Source organism: Mobula hypostoma, chromosome 7 (genome assembly GCF_963921235.1).
Source record: "Mobula hypostoma chromosome 7, sMobHyp1.1, whole genome shotgun sequence".
NCBI lineage: Eukaryota > Metazoa > Chordata > Chondrichthyes > Myliobatiformes > Myliobatidae > Mobula > Mobula hypostoma.
The window spans coordinates 187,307,401-187,333,568 of NC_086103.1; the positions used below are offsets into that span (position 1 = coordinate 187,307,401).

General features: G+C 44.0%; 1 long non-coding RNA gene across 4 annotated transcripts in view; it reads left to right on the top strand.

Moving 5' to 3' along the window:
• Window positions 1-9,855: 9,855 nt before the first annotated feature.
• Window positions 9,856-26,168, top strand: part of LOC134349848 (uncharacterized) — a 36,773-nt gene continuing 20,460 nt past the window's right edge. For all 4 annotated transcript variants that reach the window (XR_010018783.1, XR_010018782.1, XR_010018785.1 and 1 more), the window contains exons 1-2: window positions 9,856-9,949; window positions 16,872-16,918. This is a non-coding gene — a long non-coding RNA (uncharacterized LOC134349848). The remainder of the gene's footprint in view (window positions 9,950-16,871; window positions 16,919-26,168) is intronic.

Below are 26,168 nucleotides of genomic sequence, written 5' to 3' on the forward strand. Positions count from 1 at the left end.
ACCAGAAGGGCCGAGATGGCCTGTTTCTGTGCTGTAATTGTTATATGGTTATATATGATCAACACCTCCACGCACTAACCCATCCCTCCACACCCCAACCACCATTACTTTATCATTTCCTGTTAGAGCCACCTTATGTAGACACTCCTGTGCCTAGTGGCACTTTATGGACAATCAATTAATCTATCTATATAAACTATCTTCTTTTATTTATTGTGTTTTATTATTATTGTGATTTTTTTTTGTGCTGCATCAGATCTGGAGTAACAATTATTTCATTCTCCTTTATGCCCATGTACAGAAAATGATGTTAAACAATCTTGAAGAAAGACACTTTTTAGCCCAGATCCTCCCTCCTGACCTCTCTGAGATGGCCCAATTCGCCTGCTTTTGCCTCTTAAACTTGCATGAAATGGGGGGTGGGGGTTAGTATGTTCTCAGATGACGCAAAGTTTGGTGAAGTTTGGACAGTGTAGAAGATTGCAGAAGGATAGAATGGGATATAATGAGTTGCAGATGGAGTTTAATTCAGTCAAGAGTTTGCCCTTTGCGAGAAAGCTTATAGGGTGTTAGCTTTCATAAGTCGAGGGATAGAGTTTAAGAGTCGCGAGGTAATGATGCAGCTCTATAAAACTCTGGTTAGGCCACACTTGGAGTACTGTGTCCAGTTCTGGTCGCCTCACTATAGGAAGGATGTGGAAGCATTGGAAAGGGTACAGAGGAGATTTACCAGGATGCTGCCTGGTTTAGAAAGTATGCATTATGATCAGAGATTAAGGGAGCTAGGGCTTTACTCTTTGGAGAGAAGGAGGACGAGAGGAGACATGATAGAGGTGTACAAGATAATAAGAGGAATAGATAGAGTGGATAGCCAGCGCCTCTTCCCCAGGGCACCACTGCTCAATACAAGAGTAGAAGAGGACATGGCATTAAGGTAAGGGGTGGGAAGTTCAAGGGGGATATTAGAGGAAGGTTTTTTACTCAGAGAGTGGTTGGTGCGTGGAATGCACTGCCTGAGTCAGTGGTGGAGGCAGATACACTAGTGAAGTTTAAGAGACTACTAGACAGGTATGTGGAGGAATTTAAGGTGGGGGCTTATATGGGAGGCAGGGTTTGAGGGTCGGCACAACAATGTGGGCTGAAGGGTCTATACTGTGCTGTACTATTCTATGTTCTATGTTCTATGAGATCAAATTTAAAGTCAAAGTAAAAATTATCATCCAAGTGCATAAAACACAAAATGCTGGAGGAGCTCAGCAGGCCAGGCAGCATCTTTGTGATCAAAGTACATAAGCCGCCTTCCTCCTGAGCCCATCACCCGTACTGGGGCAGCTCAGCCGAGTCCTCTGTCCTGGCCGAAGGCTGATCAGCCCTGTGTCTTCCACTTTCTCCTCACAACTTCATACACCCTCTCAGTGAAGATGCTTCCTCTTCAAGGGATGAAGAGTTTGGAGCTTTCATTGTCAGCCCTATGCCCCCATGCCCAACCCTCCTCCTTGGAATGTTCATGGCAGAATGAAAGATCATACGTATGCTACCTTGAGATTCATTTTCTTGCAGACTTTTACAGGAAAATGAAGAAATACAATAGCATTTACAAAAAATGATACATAAACAAAGACTGACAAACACAGTACTCTGTCAATGTGAGGAGTTGTATCTTGGTAGATCAAATGTAAGGAGACAGTATATTGTTAATGGCAAGACTCTTAACAGTGGTGAACAGCTGATGAACACGGGGATCCTGGGGTCCAAGTTCAGAGCTCCCGGAAAGTGGTTACACAGCTTGATCGGGTGATTATGAAGGCTTATGACATGTTTGCCTTTAGTCAAGGCATTGAGTTCAAAAGTCAGGAAGTTACATTGCAGCTTTACAAAACTCTAGTTTGGCTGCGTCTGGAGTATTGCTGACAGACTTGGTAATCCCATTATAGGATAGATGTAGAGGTTCTGGAGAGGCTGCAGAAGAGGTTTACCAGGATGTTACCTGGACTAGAGGGCATGTGCTACAATGACAAGTTAGAGAAACTCAGAGCAATGTTTGACAACTCTGAGCCTGTACTCACTGGCATTTCAAAGAGTGGGGGGGGGAAGATCTTATTAAATATTAAATATAGAAAGGCCAACTTGACAAGGTCCCGCATGGGAGGTTGGTCAAGAAGATTCAGTTGCTTGGCATTCAAGATGGGGTAATAAATGAGATTAGCCATTGGCTTCCTAGGAGAGGCCAGAGAGTGGTAGCAGATGGTTGCCTCTCAGACTGGAGGCCTGTGACTAGTGGAGTACTACAGGGATCAGTGCTGGGTCCGTTGTTGTTATCCACGTGAATGATCTGGATGATAATGTGGTAAACTGGATCAGCAGATCTGCAGATGACACCAGGACTGGGGTTGTAGTGGACAGCGTGAAAGGCTATCATGATTTGCAGCGGGAGCTGGACCAGCTGGAAAACTGGGCTGAGAAACGGTAGATGGAATTCAATAGGATTTCAAAGGTATATTTAATGTCAAAGAAATGTATAAAGTATACATCCTGAAATTCTTTTTCTTTGCAGACATCCACAAAAACAGAGGAGTGCCCCAAAGAATGAATGACAGTTAAATGTTAGAACCCCAAAGTCCCCCAGCTCCCCCCACCCACGTGTAAGCAGCAGCAACGACCCCCCCCACCCCACCAGCAAAAAAAGCATCGGCACCCCCCACCAAGTATTCTAGCGAGTGGAAAAGCATCAATAAAGATGCAGACTTGCAGTACCCCAAAAACTACTCGTTCACCCGGTAATTTAACATACCACAGGCTCTCTCTCTCTCCCTAATAAGGGAAAAGAGGTATCCCCATTTCACAACGAGAGGGGAGACATAACAAAACAACTCGCCGATTTATGGTGTTAAAAGTCTGTTGCGTCACTTTTTAATGAAGGCAAGTGAACTGTGGAGCACTGAGGAATGTGGTAGAACAAAGGATCTGAGAACATATGTCCATAATGCTTTGAAAATGATGGCACAGGTAGATAGTGTCGTTAAAAACATCTTTGGGCACATTGGCCTTCATAGATCAAAGTATTGAATACAGAAATTGGGATGTTATGTTGAAGTTATGTTAAGACATTGGTGAGGCCTAATTTGCAGTATTGTGTGCAGTTTTGGTCACCTACCTACAGGAAAGATGTAAATAAGGTTGGAAGAGTGCAGAGAAAATTTACAAGGATGTTGCCGGGTTGGAGGACTTGAGTTACGAGGGAAAAATAATAGGTTAGGACTTTATTCTTTGGAATGTTTAAGATTGAGGGGAGATTTGATGGAGGTATACAAAATTATGAGGGGTATAGATTGGGTAAATGCAAGCAGTCTTTTTCCACTATGGTTGGGTGAGACTACAACTGGAGGTCATGGGTTAGGGGTGAAAGGTGAAAGGTTTAAGGGGAATGAACTGCTAGTGGAAGTGGCACATGTAAGCTCATTTTCAGGTTTGGTTCAGTACATGGACAGTGGAGGAATGGAGGGCTATGGTTCTAGCGCAGATTGATGGGAGTAGACAAGTTAAATGGTTTAGCATGGACTAGATGGGCCATGGGAGTGATCCTGCACTCCTGTGGGGAGAGCGAACAGAGAGGTGAAGGGATTACTGAGGGAATGTCAAGTGTCTGATCCCACAATCCTGAGGGGTGAGTGAATATAGAAGTGGGCGGATCATGAAAGGAATGCCAAGTGTCTGATCCCACAGTTCTATGGGGAGAGGGGAGGGGATTACTGAGGGAATGCAAGGGTCTGATCGTATACTCCTGTGGGGTGAGTGAACAGAGAGGTTGGAGAGTTAGTGAGGCAAGTCAAGGAGAGCACCTCCCCTCCCTCTCTACCTCATAACAGGCCGGAGGAGACTGCAGTAGACAGGGAGTGGGGCAGTTCCCTCTGCCCTCAGAGAACTGTTGTTTACTTTTCACTAGGTCTTATAACAAAGAACCGAAAAACAGAGTGGATCTGTTTGAAGACATGATCATTACTTACAAAGAGAAGCACCTCCGCTGGGGCACAGTTGCAGTACTCAAGGCCACACAGTATATCAACCTCCACTGAGTTACACAATGAAGAATGATCAGGACATTACACGCCTTCTGCCACATACAGACATAGCTTATAGCAAAACAGTCTGGGATTATACAGGTTCCACTTTGTCTAATAAGATCAAATATACAAAAATCTCAAAGTTTTGAATTTAATTCCACATTTCTTCCTTTTTTCATTATATGACAACACCATAATTTCATAAGCTTTTGGTTTAAAATACAGTAATAATAAAACAAATTAAGCATTCATGCCTGTACATTTATACAATGATACAACGGCAGAGCCTTGGTCAAACATTTCCCCTTTGTCCATGTCCTTCTTCAATAAGTACCCTCTTCTTTTGGGTCCAAATACCTTACAAGAAATCACAAGGAAATGACTGCTAATATTATAATACCAACAATCACTCCATGAAGCAGGGCATTCCTCCCAATTTCCCAAACAACCACCAGATTCCTGGAGGTTGTAATTATTGGGACTGCCTCCTACTTCCTTAATCTTCTTGGTGGCCTCTCAGATGTGAACTGTCAAGCGAATTATATTCTCCTGATTCATCTAGTATGTAAGTGCAATATTCTTGTCCAATCAGGGCACATGTGCTTCCTTTCTCGGACAATTTCTCAAATTATAGACCAGTGAGTCTTACTTCAGTGGTTGGTAAGTTGATGGAAAAGATCCTGAGAGGCAGGATTTATGAACATTTGGAGAGGCATAATATGATTAGGAATAGTCAGCATGGCTTTGTCAAAGGTAGGGCGTGCCTTACGAGCCAGATTGAATTTTTTGAGGATCTGACTAACCACATTGATGAAGGTAGAGCCATAGATGTAGTGTACACGGATTTCAGCAAGGCATTTGATAAGGTACCCCATGCAAGGCTTAGTGAGAAAGGAAGGAGGCGTGGGATCCAAGGGGATCTTGCTTGATGGATCCAGAATTGGTTTGCCCACAGAAGTTACTAGTGTGGGTGGAGCATTGGCTGATCGGCAGAAAACAGAGAGTGGGAATAAACGGATCCTATTCTGGCTGGCTGCTGGTTACGAGTGGAGTTCCACAGGGGATGGTGTTGGGACCGTTGCTTTTTACGATGTATGTCAATATATCGGCAAATTTAGCTACAAATCCATTAATCCTATTTGGACTATGGGATTAATGGATTTGTAGCTAAATTTGCCAATGATACAAAGATAGGTGGAGGAGCGGGTAGTGTTGAAGAAACAGAGAGCCTGCAGAGAGACTTAGATAGTTTAGAGGAATGGGCAAAGAAGTAGCAAATGAAATACAGTGTTGGAAAGTGTATAGTCATGCACTTTGGTGGAAGAAATAAATGGACAGACTATTATTTACAGCCGGCTGGTGGCATAGTGGCATCAGTGCTGGACTTTGGAGCAAAGGCTCCCGAGTTCGAATCCAGCCGGCTCCCTTGCACGCTTTCCATCTGTACTGGGTTGAATGTTGAGCTAGCAACTCGGCCTCGTAAAAATAAGAAAGTCTGCACAAAAAAGCACGGTCATGACAGCGTCCCAATGACTCCATTCGGAGTTAAGGGCTTTCTTCTTCTTCTATTATTTAGATGGGGAGAGAATTCAAAATGCAGAAATGCAAAGGGACTTGGGAGTCCTTGTGCAAGATACCCTAAAGGTTAACCTCCAGGTTGAGTTGGTTGTGAAGAAGGTGAATGCAATGTTGGCATTCATTTCTAGAGGTATAGAATATAAAAGCAGGGATGTGATGTTGAGGCTCTATAAGGCACTCGTGAGACCACACTTGGAGTATTGTGCACAGTTTTGGGCTCCTTATTTTAGAAAGGATATACTGACATTGCAGAGGGTTCAGAGAAGATTCACGAGAATGATTCCAGGAATGAGAGGGTTACCATATGGGGAATGTCTGGCAGCTCTTGGGCTGTATTCCCTGGAGTTCAGGAGAATGAGGGGGGATCTCATAGAAACATTCCGGATGTTAAAAGGCCTGAACAGATTAAATATGGCAAAGTTATTTCCCATGGTAGGGGATTCTAGGACAAGAGGGCACAACTTCAGGATTGAAGGATGTCCTTTCAGAACTGAGATACGGAGAAATTACTTTAGTCAGAGAGTGATAAATCTGTGGAATTTGTTGCCACGAGTGGCTACGGAGGCCAAGTCATTGGGTGCATTTAAGGCAGAGATAGATAGGTTCTTGATTAGCCAGGGCATCAAAGGGTATCAGGAGAAGGCAGGGGAGTGGGGAGGACTGGAAGAATTGGGTCAGCCCATGATTGAATGGCGGAGCAGACTCGATGGGCCGAATGGCCTACTTCTGCTATATCTTATGATTTTATAGTTTTGTGGTCTGTAGACGGGTGATCTTCTGAGTACTGGAGATTGAAAACGTGGATCAGGCAAAGGATAACAACAAGTCCATTACAGGTGGGGAACAGGGAATCCTGGAGTTGTGAAAGTGACTGGGATAGGGACACCAGGAACCTCCTCATGCCGAAGGTTTTGGCCTGAAATGTAGGCTGTACTTTTTTCCACAGATGCTGCCTGGCCTGCTGAGTTCCTCCAGCATTTTGTGTGTGATGCTTGAATCACAGTGGATCTGAGGCCTCCGTTGGTCAGAGTTGACCATGGGTATTGCACCCTAGCTATCTAGGCAGCCTGGGCAGTACGATATGGAGAGCAAGCTGTTGCCGATGTCGCAAGCTCCCTCTCTCCATGCACCTGATGAACCCAAAGAAATGGTAGAGACCAATACAGTTTGGTACCAGTAGCAACTCAGGAGCCGCCAGTCAGCAGTGAACTCGATGTAGGACTGCTTTAGGGACTCCAACTCTGGATTTTTCAACTGGGGTTTACTCCCGAAGGCTTCCCCATGAGTGGGTATAGCCACAAGGCAGCAGAGGTTTGAGATCAGAATTTTTCTTCTCCTAGATGAGCTGCCAACCATGGCTGATGAGCCTTATTTGCCTGAAGCTACTGGTTTTAAGTCTCCAGTAACCCTCCCTTGCCCCTTCTTCTGTCAATAGAAACAGTTCCGCCACACGTGAGAACCAAGAGCTGGTCTTGGTTGTCAGAGGTTATTTAAGGCACATGCTGTTGGGAACATTTAATAGATAGTGGGAACTTGTCCCCATTACCACCCCTGGCTCTAACAACCTTAAGGAACAGTGGATTTAATTTGAATTTTTTGCCACTGATCTACAGAAAAGATCTCTTTTGTATCAAAGTGAAAACAGATCGCTACAAAGTTGACTAAATTAATTACAAATGTAAAATACATTTGCATAAGTATTCACACTTAATATGACACACCAAGTCATCACTGGTGCAGCCAAATGGTTTTAGAAGTTACATCATTAGTTAAAGGAGATCACTGTGTGCAGTCAAGGTGTTTCAACTGATTGTAGTAAAAATACACCTGTATCTGGAAGGTTCAACTGCTGGTGAGTCAGTATCCTGGCAAAAACTACACCATGAGGACAAAAGAACACTCCAAACAACTCCACAAAAAGGTTATTGAAAAGCACAAGTCAGGAGGTGGATACAAGAAAATTTCCAGTCACTGAATATCCCTTGGAGTACAGTTAAGTCAATCATCAAGAAATGGAAAGAATATGGAACAGCTGTAAATCTGCCTAGAGCAGACGGTCCTCAAAAACTGAGTGACCGTGCAAGAAGGGGACTCGTGAGGGAGGCCACCAAGCGATATATGACAACTCTGGAGGAGTTACAAGCTTCAGTGGCTGAGATGGGAGAGACTGCGACTACAACTGTTGCCTGGGTTCTTCACCAGTCACAGCTTTATGGGAGAATGGCAAAGAGTGGCACTGTTGAAAAAAACACATGAAATCTCAGCTAGAGTTTGCCAGAAGGCATATGGGAGGCTCTGAAGTCAGCTGGAAGAAGGTTCTATAGTCTGATGAAACAAAAATTAAGTTTTTTGGCCATCAGAATAAATGCCAAATCTGGCATAAGCCAAACACCGCACATCATCAAAAACACACCACCCCTACCATGAAGCATGGTGCTGGCTGCATCTTGCTGTGGGGATGCTTCACTGCAGCAGGCTCTGGAAGGCTTGTGAAGGTAGGGGGTAAAATGAATGCAGCAAAATACAGGGAAATCCTGGATGCAGTCTGCAAGAGAACTGCAACTTGGGAGAAGATTTGTTTTCCAGCAAGACGATGACCCCAAGCATAAAGTCAAAGCTACACAGGAATGGCTTAAAAACAACAAAGTTAATGTCCTGGAATGGCCAAGTCAGACTCCAGACCGCAATCCAACTGAGAATTTGTGGTTTTGAAAAGGGTTGTTCACCGACAATCCCCACACAATCTGACAGAACTTGAGCAGTTTTTAAAGAAGAATGGGGAAAAGTTGCAGTGTCCAGATATGCAAAGCTGATAGAGACCCATCCACACAGACTCAAGGTTGTAATTGCTGTCAAAGGTGCATCTACTAAATACTGACTTTAAGGGGTGAGTAATTATACAATTAATTATTTTGTGTTTTATTGTAATTAATTTAGATCACTTTGTAGAGATCTGTTTTCACTTTGACACCAAAGAGTCTTTTCTGTTGATCAGTGTCAAAGAAGTCAAATTAAACCCACTGTGGTTCAATGTTGTAAAACAATAAAACATGAAAACTTTCAAAGGGGGTAAATACTTTTTACACGCACTGTACCTATCCTAATGTTTTTCTAAAGTTCCAGCACATCCTATTTCTTAACATTGACATGCTCTTCTATGCTGTCCTCACAATTGTCATGATCCCTCTCACTGGTGAATACTGAGTCGCATAAACTCTTTTTGGGTTTCTAGCTGGGTCCAGGTGTTGATTTTGACCGATGTTTCTATGACTGACTCCACCATCTTCATCAGGGATGATGCCAGGTACGTCTAGTCTGGTTGTATATATACTCATACAAGAGTATCTATCTCATATAAGAGCCTCTTAGACAGGTACATGGAGCTTAGAGAAATAGAGGGCTATGCGGTAGGGAAATTCTAGGCAGCTTCTAGAGTAGGTTACATGGTCGGCACAACATTGTGGGCCGAAGGGCCTGTAATGTGCTGTAGATTTCTACGTTCTGTGTACTTTATACTCAACTCCCGTTATCCGTCCCGCCTGATTGGTTAGTCCTCAGCCAATCAGGTTTCCGCTGTCCCACCTCGTATTCCATGTGCCAGTGACATTAAACCTGGTTCTGACTGGAGGAAAGTATAGGGGGATGTCAGGGCTGGATTTTTTACACAGAGAGTGGTGGAAGTGCGGAACACGCTGTCAGAGATGGTGGTAGAGGCAGATACATTGGGGACATGTAAGAGACAGATAGGCACATGGATGATGGAGAAATGGAGGGTTATGTTGGGGGGGGGAGGATTAAAGTGATCTTGGAGGGGGTTAAAAGCACTGTGTGCCTGAGGGCCTGGATCATTCTATGTTCTTTGTTCTATGTTCTGTATTGTGCTGCCTGTGACCTTTGGAATGATCACCGTGTCCCCAGGAGACAGGCCGAGGATGAAAGGGTGCAGGGACCGGTGCTAGACACTGTGATCTGCCAATACGCTCCGTGCTCCCCACACAGACAGAGGCACAGAGAACTCAGGAAGGAGTGTCAGTAGTTTGTTCTCAGAAATCAGGCACTTGTTTACTTGACACACACCCATTGGCATTTGTTGTCCGGAATCTGGTGTTTTGAGGACAACTTGTGAAAGAGTCCAAGCACTGGGGACAGTTTGTTCTGGCTCTGAGCCATGTTTGCATTGGGTGAGGGGGTATATATATGGCCCCAGCCCTGTTTTCTCAGTGCAGGCTGTACCTCTGAACCAACATGAAGCTACTGCTCGGAGACCTGTGCCTCTGCTTGGTTGTGGCTCTCTCGCTCTTCTTCCCTGGGTGAGTACTGGCTAAAGAAGGATTCCTCCCTGCCTTCCCATCAGTCACAGACTGGGCCACCAGTGAAGGGGCCATGGGTAGCAGTGCTGAGTAGACATCTGAGTGGGGATGGACAGAGACACAAGGGTGGAGCCACTGCCTCACCACACCTTCTCCCTGTGACCATGTGGGATTCCCCAGGGTGCTCCCATCGCACAGTACAGACCCTTGGGCCCACAATCTCATACAGACCTTTCAACCTACTTCAAGATCAACTTAACCCTTCCCTCCCACATAACCCTCCATTTTTCAATCATCCGTGAGCCTCTCTAAGAGTCTCTTCAATGTCCCGAATGTACCTGCCTCTACCACCACCCCTGGCAGTGAGTTCCACACACCCACCACCCTCTGTGTAAAAAAAAACTTACTTCTGACATCCCCGCTATGCTTGCCTCCAATTACCTTAAAATATGCTAATTCCACCCTGGAAAAAGTCTCTGGCTGTCCACTCTATAGATGCCTCTTATCATCTTGTACACCTTGATCAAGTCACCTCTCATCCTCCTTCAGCGCGAGCTCACTCAACCTTTCCTCACAAGACATTCTCTCTAGTCCAGACAGCATCCTGGTAAATCTCCTCTGAACCTCTCTATATCTTCCAAATCCTTCCTGCACAGAGGCGACCAGAACTGAACACAATATTCCAAGTCAGTGAGTTCCTTCACACATCCCGACAATATACAGGGCTGGGGGGTTAATTGCCTCCAGTGTGTGGATTTTGCCCGACACTGACCCCCCAGGCCTGACTCGACGTAGTAGTCGTAGTGTATGGGTGAGGGGTTGAATTGGTGGGAAGGCGTGGAGAGTGAGATGGGTGCTGTCCTGTCAGTAGATTTCGAGTTAATTTATTTGTGATAGGGCACAATAACTGGACCATCCACGGGGACCACAGTACTTTATACTTTATACTTTATTGTCGCCAAACAATTGATACTAGAATGTACAGTCATCACAGCGATATTTGATTCTGCGCTTCACACTCCCTGGATTACAAATATTAAATATTAAAAATAGTTTAGGTTAGTAAATATTAAAAATTTAAATTATAAATCATAAATAGAAAATAGAAAAATGGGAAGATAGTGCAAAAAAACCGAGAGGCAGGTCCGGATATTTGGAAGGTACGGCCCAGATCCGGGTCAGGATCCGTTCAGCAGTCTTATCACAGTTGGAAAGAAGCTGTTCCCAAATCTGGCCGTACGAGTCTTCAAGCTCCTGAGCCTTCTACCAGAGGGAAGAGGGACGAAAAGTGTGTTGACTGGGTGGGTCATATCCTTGATTATCCTGGCAGCACGGCTCCGACAGCGTGCGGTGTAAAGTGAGTCCAAGGACGGAAGATTGGTTTGTGTGATGTGCTGCGCCGTGTTCACAATCTTCTGCAGCTTCTTTCGGTCTTGGACAGGACAACTTCCATACCAGGTTGTGATGTAGTAATTAGCGTAAAGCTATCACGGCTCGAGGAGTCGGAGTTTAATCCTGGCATCCCTCTATAAGGGATACCTGTACATCCTAACTGTGAATGTGAGTGTTTCCTCCAGGTGTTCTGGTTTCCTCCTACAGTCCAAGACATACCAGGCAGGTTAATTGTTCATTGTCAATTGTCCCGTGATCAGGGTATGGGGGTTGTTGAGACTGCATTGAAGGGCTGGAAGTGCTTACTCCACACTGTCTCTAGATAAAGAATAAATACAATTAAAAAACGAGACACATTACACCCATGTGACCAATTAATCTAATAACTCCCACGTCTTTGGAATTTTGGGGGAAACCCATACTGTCACACGGAGAACATACAAACTCCTCAGAGTGTCTGGCCTGGAGGAGGTGTAGCTGCCCTGGTTGAAGGTAGTGGGTGCTCAGACACTGAGCACGTGCTATTGGAGAGAATAACAAGTGTTTTGCAAAGTTTTTATTTAAAGTAGTGTTGATAGACTGGGTCAGATTGAAGAGCAGTTTGATAATCTACCTCCCAGTGAAGTACATGTTAGCAGTTATGATCAGTACGTTTGAGCTAACACCAAGTCTGTAGTGGACAGCGATGAAGACTATCAGAGCTTGCAGCGAGATCTGGACCAGATGGAAAAATGGGCTGAAAAATGGCAGATGGAATTTAATGCAGACAAGTGCGAGGTATTGCACTTTGGGAGAACCATCTAGGACAGGTCTTTCACGGTGGGCACTCAGGTGTGTGGTAGAACAGAGGGATCTGGGAATACAGGTCTATAATTCATTGAAAGTGGCGTCACAGGTAGATAGAGTTGTAAAGAAAGCTTTTGTCACATTGGCCTTCATAAATCAAAGTATTGAGTACAGGAGTTGGGATGTTATGTTGAAGCTGCAGAGGACATTGTTGTGGGGCCTAATTTGGAGTATTGTGTGCAGATCGAGCCACCTACCTAGGAAGGATGTAAACAAGATTGAAAGAATGCAGAGAAAATTTACAAGGATGTTCATTGGATTTGAGGACCTGGCTTAGAGGGAAAGGTTGAAAAGGTTCGGACTTCATTCCCTGGGGCATAGGAGAATGAGGGGAGATTTGATGGAGGTATACAAAATTATGAGAGGTATAGATAGGGTAAATACAAATAGGCTTTTTCCACTGATGTTGGTGAGACTAGAACTAGAGGTCATAGGTTAAGGGTGAAAGGTAAATTGTTTAAGGAGAATATGAGGGGGAATTTCTTCACTCAGAGGGTGATGAGAGTGTGGAACATGGTGGTCTAGGTTCAATTTCAACATTTAAGAGCATGGATCAATATGTGGAACTGTGACATCATGGCTATTACAGAGACTTGGATGTCTCAGGAGCAGGAATGGCTGCTGAATGTGCCAGCGTTTAGTTGTTTCGAAAACAACAGAGAGGGAGGCCAAAGAGTTGGGGGTGTGGCGTTACTAATTAGGGATAGTGTCACGTCTGCAGGAAAAGGAGGAAGTCATGGAGGGATGGTCTACTAAGCCAATGTGATTGAAGGCAGAAATAGGAAAAGGGCAATAATTCAAAGGTTCAAACGTCAAATTTAATGTCAGAGAAATGTATACATATACATCCTGAAATGTTTTTTCTTCCCAAACATCCAAGAAAACAGAGAAGTGCCCCAAAGAATGAACGACAGTTAAACGTTAGAACCACAAAGTCCCCTGCAGCTCCCTCCTTCTCACGTGTAAGCGGCAGCGAACTACAATCCCCCCCCACCGGCAAAAAAAAGCAATAGCACCCGCCAGCGAGCGCTCAAGCGTGAGCAAAGACACAGGCATGCAGTTACCCCAAAATCTTCACGTTTCATCCAGTAGACAACATACCACAGGCTCTCTCTTTCTCAGCAAGCAGGGAGACATAACAAACAACTCACTGGTTTACGATGTTAGAAGTCCATTACATCGCTTTATTTCGAGCTCTGAGCCTGAAGATCTCAAAGATCTTCCCTGATGACACAGGGGTCTCCTGCTGTGACACCGACCCTCAATCCGCCCGTCTCCAGAGCCTCAAGATCCTAGGCTTCCAAATCCGAGCCGGACTCTTAGGCTGAGCCCTTGGTGTGCCGAACAACAAGGGTCGGCTATGAAACCCTGAGAATGGGTCCCATTCCCGCAAAGAACCAAAGTCTGCGTGTAACTCCAGGTCAGGGTCTTCCGAAGAACCCTGAAAGGGAAAAATAAAGATATTAAAGATGGAAATAGAGCTGTTTCTGAAGATGCAAGCAGAGGAGTTGCTGTTTAGCGCCATCTTAACTTTGCTCCGCCTCTTCTGGTAATTCTACTGCGTGTTTTTTATAGACCCCCCCTAATAGTAACAGGGACATCGAGGAGCAGATAGGGAGGCAGATTCTGGAACTGTGCAATAATGTCGTCAGGGGAGATTTAGACTTTCCTAGTATTGATTGCCATCTCCTTAGCGCAAGGGGTTTCAATGGGGTGGAGTTTGTTAGGTGTGTTCAGGAAGGTTTCCTGATGCAATATGTAGATAAGCCAACTAGAGGGAGGCTGTTCTTGATCTGGTATTGGGAAATGAACCTGGTCAGGTGTCAGATCTCTCAGTGGGAGAGCATTTTGAAGGTAGAGATCACAACTCTATCTCCTTTACCATAATGCTGGAGAGGGATAAGAACAGACACGGAATGTTCACGGAACATTTGCATGGAGTTCTGTGCAGATATGTTCCATTGAGACAGGGAAAGGCTGGCAGGGTTAAAGGACCACTGTGTACAAAGCCTGCAGAAAATCTAGTTAAGAAAAGAAAAGCTTATGAAAGGTTCAAGAAACAAGATACAGTCAGAGCTCTGGAAAATTACAAGGTTGCTTGGAAGGAGCTTAAGAATGGAATTAGGGGAAGCAGAAGGGGCCATCAGAGGGCCTTGATGAGCAGGATAATGGAAAGCCCCAAGGCATCCTATGTGTGAAGAGCAAGAGGATGAGCTGTGTGGGAATTGGACCAATCAGGTGCGAGAGAGGAAACGTATGCATGGAGTCGGAGGAGGTAGCGGAGACACTTAATGAATACTCTGCTTCAGTATTCACCAGAGAAAAGGACTTTGGCGATTGTAGGGATGACTTACAGCAGACTGAAATGCTTGAGCATATAGACATTAAGAAAGAGGATGTGCTAGGGTTTTTGAAAAGCATCAAGTTCGATAAGTCACTGGGACCAGATGAGATATACCCCAGGCTACTGTGGGAAGTGAGGGAGGAGATTGCGATGATCATTGCGTCATTAATAGGAGCAGGAGAAGTACTGGAGGATTGGAGCGTTGCAAATATTGTTCCCTTGTTCAAGAAAGGGAGTAGAGATAGTCCAGGAAATTATAGACCAGTGAGTCTGACTTCATTGGTAGGCAAGTTGTTGGAGAAGATCCTGAGGATCTTAGAACTAGGGGACATTGCCTCAAGATTCAGGGAAGAAGACTTAGGACGGAGATGAGGAGAAACTGTTATTCCCCAGAGAGTGGTGAATCTGTGGATTTCTTTGCCCAGGGAAGCAGTTGAGGCTTCTTCACTAAATATATTTAAGATACAGTTAGATAGATTTTTACATAGTAGGGGAAGTGAGGGTTATTGGGAAAAGGCAGGTAAATGGAGAGTTTATGGACAGATCAGCCATGATCTTATTAAATGGTGGGGCAGGCTTGATGGGCCGAATGGCCTACTCCTGCTCCTATTTCTTATGTTCTTATGAGAGGGAGGATTGATGAGCATTTGGAGAGACATAATCTGATTAGGGATAGTCAGCATGGCTTTGTCAAGGGCAGATCCTGCCTTACAAGCCATATTGAATTTTTTGAGAATGTAACAAAACACATTAATAAAGGTAGAGCAGTGGATGTTGTGTATATAGATTTCAGTAAGGTATTTAATAAGGTTCCCCATGCAAGGCTCCTCTAGAAAGTAAGGAGGCATAGGATCCAAGGAGACCTTGCTTTGTGGATCCAGAATTGGTTTGCCTACAGAAGGCAAAGAATGGTTGTAGATGGTTCACATTCTGCATGGAGGTCAGTGACCAGTGGTGTTCTGCAGGGATTTGTTCTGGGACTGTTCCTCTTTGTGATTTTTATAAATGACATGGATGAGGAAGTAGAAGGGTGGGTTAGTAAGTTTGCTGACGACACAAAAGTTGGGGATGTTGTGGATAGTCTGGAGGGCTGTCAGAGGTTACAGTGGGACATTGATAGGATGCAAAACTGGGCTGAGAAGTGGCAGATGGACTTCAACCCAGATAAGTGTGAAGTGGTTCATGTTGGTAGGTCCAATTTGAACACAGAATACAATGTATATGGTAAGACTTTTGGCAGTGTGGAGGATCTGAGAGATTTTAGGGTCTGTGTCGATAGAACGCTCAAAGCTGATGCACAGGTTGACAATGTTGTCAAGAAGACATTTATCAACCTTGGGATTGAGTTCAAGAGCCATGAGGTAATGTTACAGCTATATAAGACATTGGTCAGACCCCACTTGGAGTACTGTGTTCACCTCACTACAGGAAGGGTGTGGATACTTTAGAGAGAGTGCAGAGGAGATTTACAAGGATGTTGCCTGGATTGGGGAGCATGCCTTATGAGAACAGATTGAGTGAACTCAGCCTTTTCTCCTTGGAGCGACAGAGGATGAGAGGTGACCTGATAGAGGTGTATAAGATGATGAGAGGCATTGATCGTGTGGATAGTCAGAGACTTTTTCCCAGGGCTGAAATGGCTAACGTGAGGGGACATAGTCTTAAGGTGCTTGGAAATAGGTACCAAAGGGATGTCAGGGGTAGGTTTTTCACACATAGATTGGTGGGTGTGTGGAATGCACTGCCAGTGACGGTGGTGGAAGCGGATACAATAGGGTATTTTAAGAGCCTCTTAGATCGGTACAAGAAGCTTAGAAAAATAGAGGACTATGCACTATGGAACTTCTAGACCTTCTCTAGAGTAGGTTACATGGTTGGCACAACATTGTGGGCCGAAGGGCCTGTAATGTGCTGTAAAATTATATGTTCTATGTTAAGAGAAATTTGGATAGGTATATGGTTGAGAGGGGTATGGAGGACTATGGTCCTGGTACAGGGCAGATTAATATTTTAGCATGGACTAGATGGGCCAAAGGGCCAGTTTTTGTGCTGCTGTGTTCTATGAGTCAATGACGGAAAGTGGGCCAAGAGAGGACATATGGAGTTTAATTCAGACAAGGCAATTTCACAGGGCAACTTAAACACAATAAATGTCAGATCCATGGGGATTGTAGAACAGAGAGACCCAGAGATGGTTCCCTGAAAGTGGGATCAATGCCAGATCTCTAGAGCTGGGAGGGAACAGTATGACCTGCTGGGAAAGCTGCGGGGGGTGGGATGTACATAGAAGTGAGGGAGATTGGTGGAAAAATCTGTTGATGGAAATCTGCTTCATTCCAGGAGCAGAGCAAGTCATCACTGGACATTTCGGGTGCCTAGGAGCTCGGGTAATGTTCATTCCATTATTGTTCCCTCCCCTCTCCAACCACCCCCCCCCACTCCCATGCCATTTTACTCCCAATGCCTTGTTCCTCTCCCCCACCTTGCCCCCACACCTCCCTGTCGCTCCCTTTCCCTCAAATTCTCTCCCAAAGTGCATGACTTTGCATTTTCAAACATTGTCTTTCATTTGCTACTTTCTTGCCCATTCTCCTAATCTGTCTAAGTCCTTCTGCATCCTACTTGTTTCCTCAACACTACCTGTCCCTCCACCAATTTTCAGATCATCTGCAAACTTGGCAACAAAGCCATCTATTCCATCATTTAAATCTTTGATATACAGCATAAATAGAAGTGGTCCCAATATCAACCCTTAAGGAAAACCACTAGTCTCTGGCAGCCAACCAGAAAAGGATCCTTTTATTCCCACTCGCTTGCCTCCTACCAATCAGCCAATGCTCTAACCATGTTAGTAACTTTCCTGTAATACCATGGGCTCTTAACTTGGTAGCAGCCTCATGTGTGGCATCTTGTCAAAGCTTTCTGAAAGTCCAAATACACATCCCCTTTATCTATCCCACATGTAATTTCCTCAAAGAATTCCAATAGGTTCATCAGGCAAAATTTCCCTTAAGGAAACCATGCTGACTTTGTCCTATCTTGACCTGTGTCGCCAAGTACTCCACAACTTCATCCTTAACAATTGACTCCGATATCTTCCCAACCACTGAGGTCAGACATACTTGTCTATAACTTGCTTTCTGCTGCCTTCCTCCTTAAAGAGTGGAGTGACATTTGCAATTTTCCAGTTGTCTGGCATCATGCCCGAGTGCCCGAGTCCAAAATTTTCTGAACAATCATTACCAAAGCCTCCACAATTTCTACTGCTGCCTCTTTCACAACCCTAGGGTGCAGTTCATCTGGCCTAGGTGATTTATGTACCTTTAGGTCTTTCAGTTTCTCCCTCGTAATAATAATTGTACTCACTTCTCTTCCCTCACACCCGTCAATACCTGGCACAATTCTAGTGCCTTCTACAGTGAAGACTGATGCAAAGTACTCATTTAGTTCATCTGCCATTGTCCTATCCCTCGTTATTTCTCTGGCCTCATTTTCTAGTGGTCCTATAGCCACTCTCACATCTTTTTTTTACATACTTGAAAAAAGCTTTTCCTACCCACTTTGATATTGTTTGCTGGCTTGCTACCATATTTCATATTTTCACTCCTCATGATTCTTTTAGTTGCTCTCTGTAGGGTTTTAAAAGCTGCCCAATCCTCTGCCTTACCACTCATTTTTTGTTTTGTTGTATGCCCTCTCTTTGCTTTTACATTGGCTTTGACTTCCCATGTCAGCCACTGTTGTACTATTTTGCTATTTGAGCATTTATTCGTTTTTGGAATACATCTATCCTGCATGTTTTCATTTTTCCCAAAAACTCAAACCATTGTTGCTCTGCTGACATCCCTGCCAGTAGCTCCTTCCAATTTACTTTGGCCAACTCCTCTCTCACACCACCGTAATTTCCCTTACTACACTGAAATACTGCTACGTTAGACTTTCCTTTCTCCCTAATTTCAATTTCAAGTTGAACTCAATCATATTGTGATCACTGGCTCCTAAGGGTTCTTTTACCTTCAGCTCCCTAAACACTTCTGGTTCATTACATAACACCCAATCCAGTATAGCTGATTCCCTAGTAGGCTCAATGACAAACTGCTCTAAAAAGCCATCTCGTAGGCATTTAACAAACTCACTCTCTTGAGATCCATTTCCAACCTGATTTTCCAAATCGACCTACGTGTTAAAATCTCTCATGACTACCATAACATTGCTCTTTTACACAACTTTTCTATTTCCTGGTGTAATCTGTGGTCCACCTCCCAGCCACTGTTGGGAGGCCTGTATATAACTGCCATCAGGGTCCTTTAACCCTTGCAGCTTCTTAACTCAACCCACAAGGATTCAACATCTTCCGATCCTATGTTACAACTTTCTACTGATTTGATACCATTCTTTACCAATAGAACCACGTCACCCTCTCTGCCTACCTTCCTATCCCTCTGATACAATGCGTATCCTTGGACATTCAGCTCCCAACTACAACCATCCTTCAGCCACGATTCAGTGATGGCCACAACATCATACTTGACGATCTGTAATAGTGCAACAAGATCATCCACCTTATTCCTTATACTCCTTGCATTCAGATCAGAAATGTATTTGCTACCCTTTTTGATTCTGCATCCCTAATGTACTGATACTCACCTTGCTGGCTGCAATTTTGTCCTATCATCTGCCTGCCCTTCCTGACAGTCTGAATCCATGGTATCTTTGCTTTTTTGTCATCCTGAGTCCCTTCACTCTGGGACCACCCCCCACCAAATTAGTTCAAACCTTCCCCAATGGTTCTAACAAACCTGCCCATGAGAATATTGGTCCCCCTCGGTTCAGGTGCAACCTGTCACTTTTGAACAAATCATACCTCCCCCAGAAGACCATAAGACATCGGAGCAGAATGGCTGATCCTGGATCCCAGTATCTCTCTACTCAGCAACACTATTAAGGCCCTTAACAGTGTACTGTCTCCTTGCATTTGCCCTACCAAGGTGCAACTCCTTAATCTGGGTTAAACTCCATCTGCCATTCCTCAGCCCATATCTGCGACTGGTCTATTTTGCACAGTATTCTTTGCCATGCTTCTACACTATTCACAATGCACCAATCTTGGTATCATTTGCAAATTTACTAACCCTCCCATCGAGGTCATTTCATCCAGGTCATTTATATACATTACAGATCCCTGTGGAATTCCACTAATTACAGAACTCCACCTCAAAAGTCCCTTCAATGCAGATCATCTTTCCATCCCCATCCTTCCTTCCAACAAGAACATACCTTTCCTGTAATCTGTGCACTTGATACCTAATGTCCTCGTTATTTGCCCTACTCCAATTTAAAACTCTCCCACAAGGACCATACCTATCCTTACCTATTGCTAGCCTGAAAGTTAAGGAGTTGTGTCACTGTTCCTTAACTGTGCACCCACTGAAAGGTCAGTCACCTGGCCAGGCTCATTCCCCAACACCAGAGCCAGTATGGCACCTCCTCTCAATGGACCGTCCACATATGGGTTAAAGAAACCTTCCTGGATACACTTTAACAAGGTGGGAGCCTTCTCACCATATCCTTTGATGCCCTGACCAATCAGGAAACGATCAACTTCCTCCTTAAATATGCGCATGGACTTGGCCTCCACCGCAGTCTGTGGCAGAGCATTCCACAGATTCACTACTCTCTGGCTAAAAAAATTCCTCCATACCTCTGTTCTGAAGAGATCTCAATGATCCAAGAACCTGAAGCCCTGCTCCCTGCACCAACTTCTCAGGCACGCTTTAATTTGCCAAATTATCCTGTTTCTACCCTCGCGGGTGTGTGGCACAGGCAGCAATCTTGAATTTACTACCTGGGAGGTGCTGCTTCTCAGCTCTCTACCTAGCTCTCTAAATTCTCTTTTCAGGACCTCTTTGCTTTTCCTTCCTATGCCATTGGTACTGTCACGTGTCCAGCAACAATGGATATGAAATTGAGTCAGGTTTTATAAACAAACCGCGATATTTATTAACTTCTACTCAAAAACATAGAAAAGTAAATAAACTAGCTTAACCGAACGTTAACTTTATACGGCTATATCGAACAAACAGTCGAACTTAGAAATACTTCTAAAAGGGGTTAATTCGAACACAGTCTTAAAGTAGTAAGTTGAAAAGTCCTAGTGATTTTTACAGACTTTAAGGAGAGACTTTACTGCAGCAACAATAAGAAAATAACGAATCTGCCGATCACCGTCGAGCGATGCTTTGTCCAAAGGAATCACGAAGAAATGAAGTCATAAATTAACTTACCTTTTGGCTGGAGGGTAGACGCTGTGCAAACCGTCCTGACCTTGCAGGGGTTTAACTCAAACGTGCATGACACAATTTCCCAGATGATTCCAATTCCAAACAGTCGATCGCTACCAAAACACCAAATGTCATTAACTTTACCCAATCCATTGGGTTCCTGTACATTGGTAAGGTATTCACTCTCCAATACTAGACTGTAAAAGTAAAACAAATGTGCAACAAGCAAAAACTGGCAGCGATTGGCGAAACTGCCGGCAACAACGTGTTTGCACCTTAAAATAGAAAGTAAAAACTGCGTCACACTTTGGCGGGCTTCCTTAAATACCGTAGGGGACATGCCATCATGTGACATAACATCACCCCATGGTCATGAGATAATTACATCATCCCACTGCCCCATGATCAAACTGTGGGCATGTAACACCTTCCCCCAAAAGGGAAAATTTTGATCTATCATGAGCAAAATTTTAACAAATATTTGCAAAAAACATACAAATGTATAAAATCTACAACATACATAATATACATAGAATTATCATACAGCACCTTACAAACTAATATACAGTCAGAGTGTTATAAATATTATATTCCACTCAAAAAAAAACATCGTAAATTCAATATTAGGACAGACAGTCAGCAATCACATTATCTTTGCCTTTAATATGAGTTATCAAAATATTATACTCCTGTAACATCAAACTCCAATTCAGTAACCTTCTATTTTTGTTTTTCATCTTACTCAAAAATACTAATGGATTATGATCAGTGTAAACTATGAGTTGCACCAACAGACACATCAAAATGTTGTAAAGCCAAAACAAGAGATAATAATTCCTTTTCTATGGTTGAATAATTTCTTTGATGCTCATTAAATTTCTTAGAAAAGTAAGCTACCTGATGATCAACCTCATCACCATCATCCCTTTGGAGTAACACTGCTCCTGCAGCCTCATCACTGGCGTCCACAGCTTTGAAAATGGGTTTTCAAAGTCAGGTGACCTGAGCACAGGTTGATGACATAGCATAGTTTTCAATTTATCAAATGCCCCCTGACAAAGCACTATCCACACAAACTTTTCACCCTTCTTCAAGAGGTTAGTTAATGGAAGGGCAATGTCAGCAAAATTCTTACAAAATTTTTGGTAATATTCTACCATTCCCAAGAATCTTCTGAGAGTTTTCTTACCACTTGGAGTGGGTACCTCTAAAATTGCCTGAACTCTTGCCTGAACAGGAGCTAATCTACCTTGACCCACAACATAATCAAGGTAGGTCACAGTGGCATGACCAAATTCACTTTTAGCTAAGTTAATAGTTAGGTTAGCTTTTGAAAGCCTTTCAAATAGTTTCTCCACTGCAGTAATATGTGCTTCCCAAGTATCATTTCCTGTAACTAAATCATCAATATAGGCATCTGTATCTTTTGATCCATGAATCACAGAATTAATCATTCTCTGGAAAGTTCCTGGTGCATTCTTCAGTCCAAATGGTAGAATATTATATTCATATATTCCAGAAGGTGTTACAAATGCAGAATTCTCTCTACTTCTATCCGTCAGAGGAACACACCAATACCCTTTTAACAAATCAATCTTTGTAAGGAACTGTGCTTTTCCAACTTTGTCCACACAATCATCTAACCTAGGGATTGGATATGCATCTGTTTTTGTTACAGCATTCACCTTCCAGTAATCAGTACAAAACCGAATACTACCATCTGGTTTAGGTGCCATGACACAAGATGAACCCCAATTTGAAGTAGAAGGTCTAATAATATTATTCTCTAACAAATACTTAATTGCTTGTTCAGCAAGTGCACATTTTTCCATCTTCATCCAATATGGATATTGCTTTATGGGTCTGGCATCTCCAACATCTACATCATGTGAAGCTACTGTGATTCTTTTAGGAACATGTGGAAATAAAGAGTGATCTTAAGGCTTTAGCTCTTCGAGGATTCAGCAAAGAGAAGTTTCATTCAGAGAAATCAAAGGAAAGGAAAGCTTAAGTTTTTTTCCTTCTGCTCTTTATATCTGTTCAACTAGGACAGTAGAGATGACAAACAGGATAGTATAATGCTCTCTTGCAGGATGTGGGAAGGCAGGGAGACTTCCAACACCCCTGATGACTGCAACTGTGAGAAGAACATCCAGCCGCAGCTTCTAACAATCGCGTTAAGGAGCTGGAGCTGGACCTGGATGAACTCCAGATCATTTGGGAGGCCGAGGGAGTGATAGATAGGACAGATTGAGAGGTAGTTACACCCAAGGTGCAGGACACAGGAAACTGGGTGACAGTCAGGAAGGGGAAAGGGGTTAAGGAGCCAGTGCAGAGTACCCTTGTGGCCATCCCCCTCAACAACAGGTATATCACTTTGGATACTGTCAGGGGGAAATGACCTAACAGAGCAAAGTCACAGTGGTTGGGTCTAAGGCACTGAGTCTGCCTCTGTGACTCAGAACAGAAGTGGGCAGAACAGGCGTGCTGTGGTGTTGGGGGATTTGTTAGCTGGGGGAACAGACAGGATGGGTGAGAACAAGACTTCCAAATGGTGTGTTGCCTTTTGGATGTCAGGCGCTGGGATACCTTGAATCGAGTCATCAGCATTCTTCAGTGGGAGAGTGAACAGCCAGAAGTCATGGTCCATGTAGGTACCAGTGACATGGGTGGGATAAATGACAAGGTTCTGAAGAGGGAGTTCACGGAGTTGGGTGCTAAGTTAAAGGGCAGGACCTCCAGGGTTGTGATCTCAGGATTGCTACACGTGCCACGTGCTGGTGAGGCCAGAACTGTGAAAGATTATACAGTTTAATATGTGGCTAGGAGTTGGTGTAGGAAGGAGGGCATAAGATTTTTGGATCACTGGGCTCTATTCCAGAGAAGGTGCGATCTGTTCAGAAGGGACAGTTTGCACCTGAACTGGAGGGGGACTAATACCCTAGTGGGAAGGTTTGTTAATGCTGCACGGTGGGGTTTGAACTAGAGATGCAGGGGGATGGGAACCAGTGAGCTAGAACAGTTAGTGGAGATGTTGTGGAGACACTTGTTGGTAAGATCTCAGACAAAGTTAGGAGTCAAAAGGTTGAGCATGGTGCGACTAGTGTCCTGAGCTACATATATTTCAATGCAAGAAAAATCAGAGGAAAGGCAGATGATAGTGCTGAAGATGAGGTAGCTGGTTTACAAACAGAGACAATGCATATTGAGGAGAAGCTGTTGATAGGGCAAAATTGCAGTCAACAGGATGAGTTGCAACGTAAAAGGCAGACAAAATCAAAGGGTGAATAGAAGACTGAAGGTGTTATATCTGAATGTGCTCAGTATACAGAATAAGGTAGATGAACTTGCAGCATAGTTACAGATAGGCAGGTATGATGTTGTAGGCATCACTGAATCATGGCTGAAAGAAGATTATAGCTGGGAGCGCAACGTCCAAGGATACACATGGTATCAAAAGGACAGGCAGGAAGGCTGAGTGGTGGTGTTGTCCTGTTGGTAAAAAATCACTAGAAAGACATGACATAGGGTCAGAAGGTGTTGAATCATTGTGGATAGAGCTAAGGAACTGCAGGGGTATAAAGACCCTGATGGGAGATGTATACAGGTCCCCAAACAGTAGTAAGGATGTGGCCTACAAATTGCAACTGGAGATAGAAAGTGCATGCCAGAAGGGCAATGTTACAATAGTCAGGGCATCTAAGAAGGTGCTATGAGCCCATGGTATTACAGGAAAGATTCTAGCATGGATAAAGCAGTGGCTGATTGGCAGGAGGCAAAGAGTGGGATTAAAGGGAGCCTTTTCTGGTTGGCTACCGGTGCCTAGTGATGTTCCTCAGGAGTCTGGGCTGGGACTGTTTCTTTTTACATTTTATGTCAATGATTAGGATGATGGAATTGATGACTTTGTCACAAAGTTTGCAGACAATATGAAGATAGATGGAAGGGCAGATAGTTTTGAGGAAATAGGCTACAGAAGACCTAGCCAGATTAAGAGAATGGGCAAAAAATGTGGCAGATGGAGTAATGTCGGGAAGTGTACAGGCATGCACTTTGGTAGAAGAAATGAAAAGGTTGACTATTTTCTAAATGGAGAGAAAATATAAAAAATCTGAGGCACAAAGAGATTTTCTTCCTATGGATGTTGCCTGGCCTGCTGCGTTCCACCAGCATTTTGTGTGTGTTGCTTGAATTTCTAGCATCTGCAAATTTCCTCGTGTCAGAGTATTTGTGCAGGATTCCCTAAAGGTTAACTTGCAGGTTGAGTCTGTGGTGAGGAAGGCAAATGCCATGTTAGCATTTTTCAAGAGGACAAGAATATAAAAGCAAGGATGTAATAGTGAAACTTTATGAAGCACTGGTGAGGCCTCACTTGGAGTATTGTGTGCAGGTTTGAGCCGCTTATATAACCATATAACAATTACAGCACGGAAACAGGCCATCTCAGCCCTTCTAGTCCGTGCCGAACTCTTACTCTCACCTAGTCCCACTGACCTGCACTCAGCCCATAACCCTCCATTCCTTTCCTGTCCATATAGCTATCTTCAAAAGGAAGTGGTGAAACTGGAGAGGGTTCAGAGGAAGTTCACAAAATTATCCCAGGATTGAATGGTTTGTCACGTGAAGAGCATTTGACGGCTCTGGGCCTGAACTCACTGGAACTCAAAAGAATGAGGGGGTGACTTAACTGAAACCTATCGAATGGTGAAAGGCCTTTATTAGAGTGGATGTGGAGGGGATTTGGGCAACATTTCAAAGGGACATAGGCATTTGGGGAGCAATTCTTCTAGTTTTCGTTTTGTTGTGTCTAAACACCCAGTGACCAATCAGGAGTGAGTGTGTTTCTATCTCCCTGCATCACAGAATGGGAAAGTGGTGGGTGCTGACTTGTGATGGGAGACCCTGTGATACATTCCTAGGGATGGTGTTTTAATTTGCACACTGGACCAACAGGTCGGATCTCTGCATTTGTATGAGGACTCCTTACTAATCGCGGAAGGGATACTGCTAATATCAATCCCTTTTGATGACAAGGAAAAACACCATTTAGGGAAATTATCTGGCTTCTCAGCTTTCTGTGTTGGGGGGAGCCCAGAGGGGGTAGTCTATTCCAGCCAACTCCGACCCAGAGTATTGTGTCAGCCTTAAGGGGCTTGAGTCTTCATGGCTCCCTGTGGAGTAAGTGCTTTAAGGACTGGTATTTTCCCATGTGCCTTTTGTTTAATTGTAAGGTCCTGACTCCTGAAGCGATTTCCCACCTAATAGGGAGTGTTGTATGATAAGCGAGAGTGAGCAGGAACAGGATCATGGGATGGCAGTGTGAGCATTCCCAGGACACGGAATGGCAGATATTGGA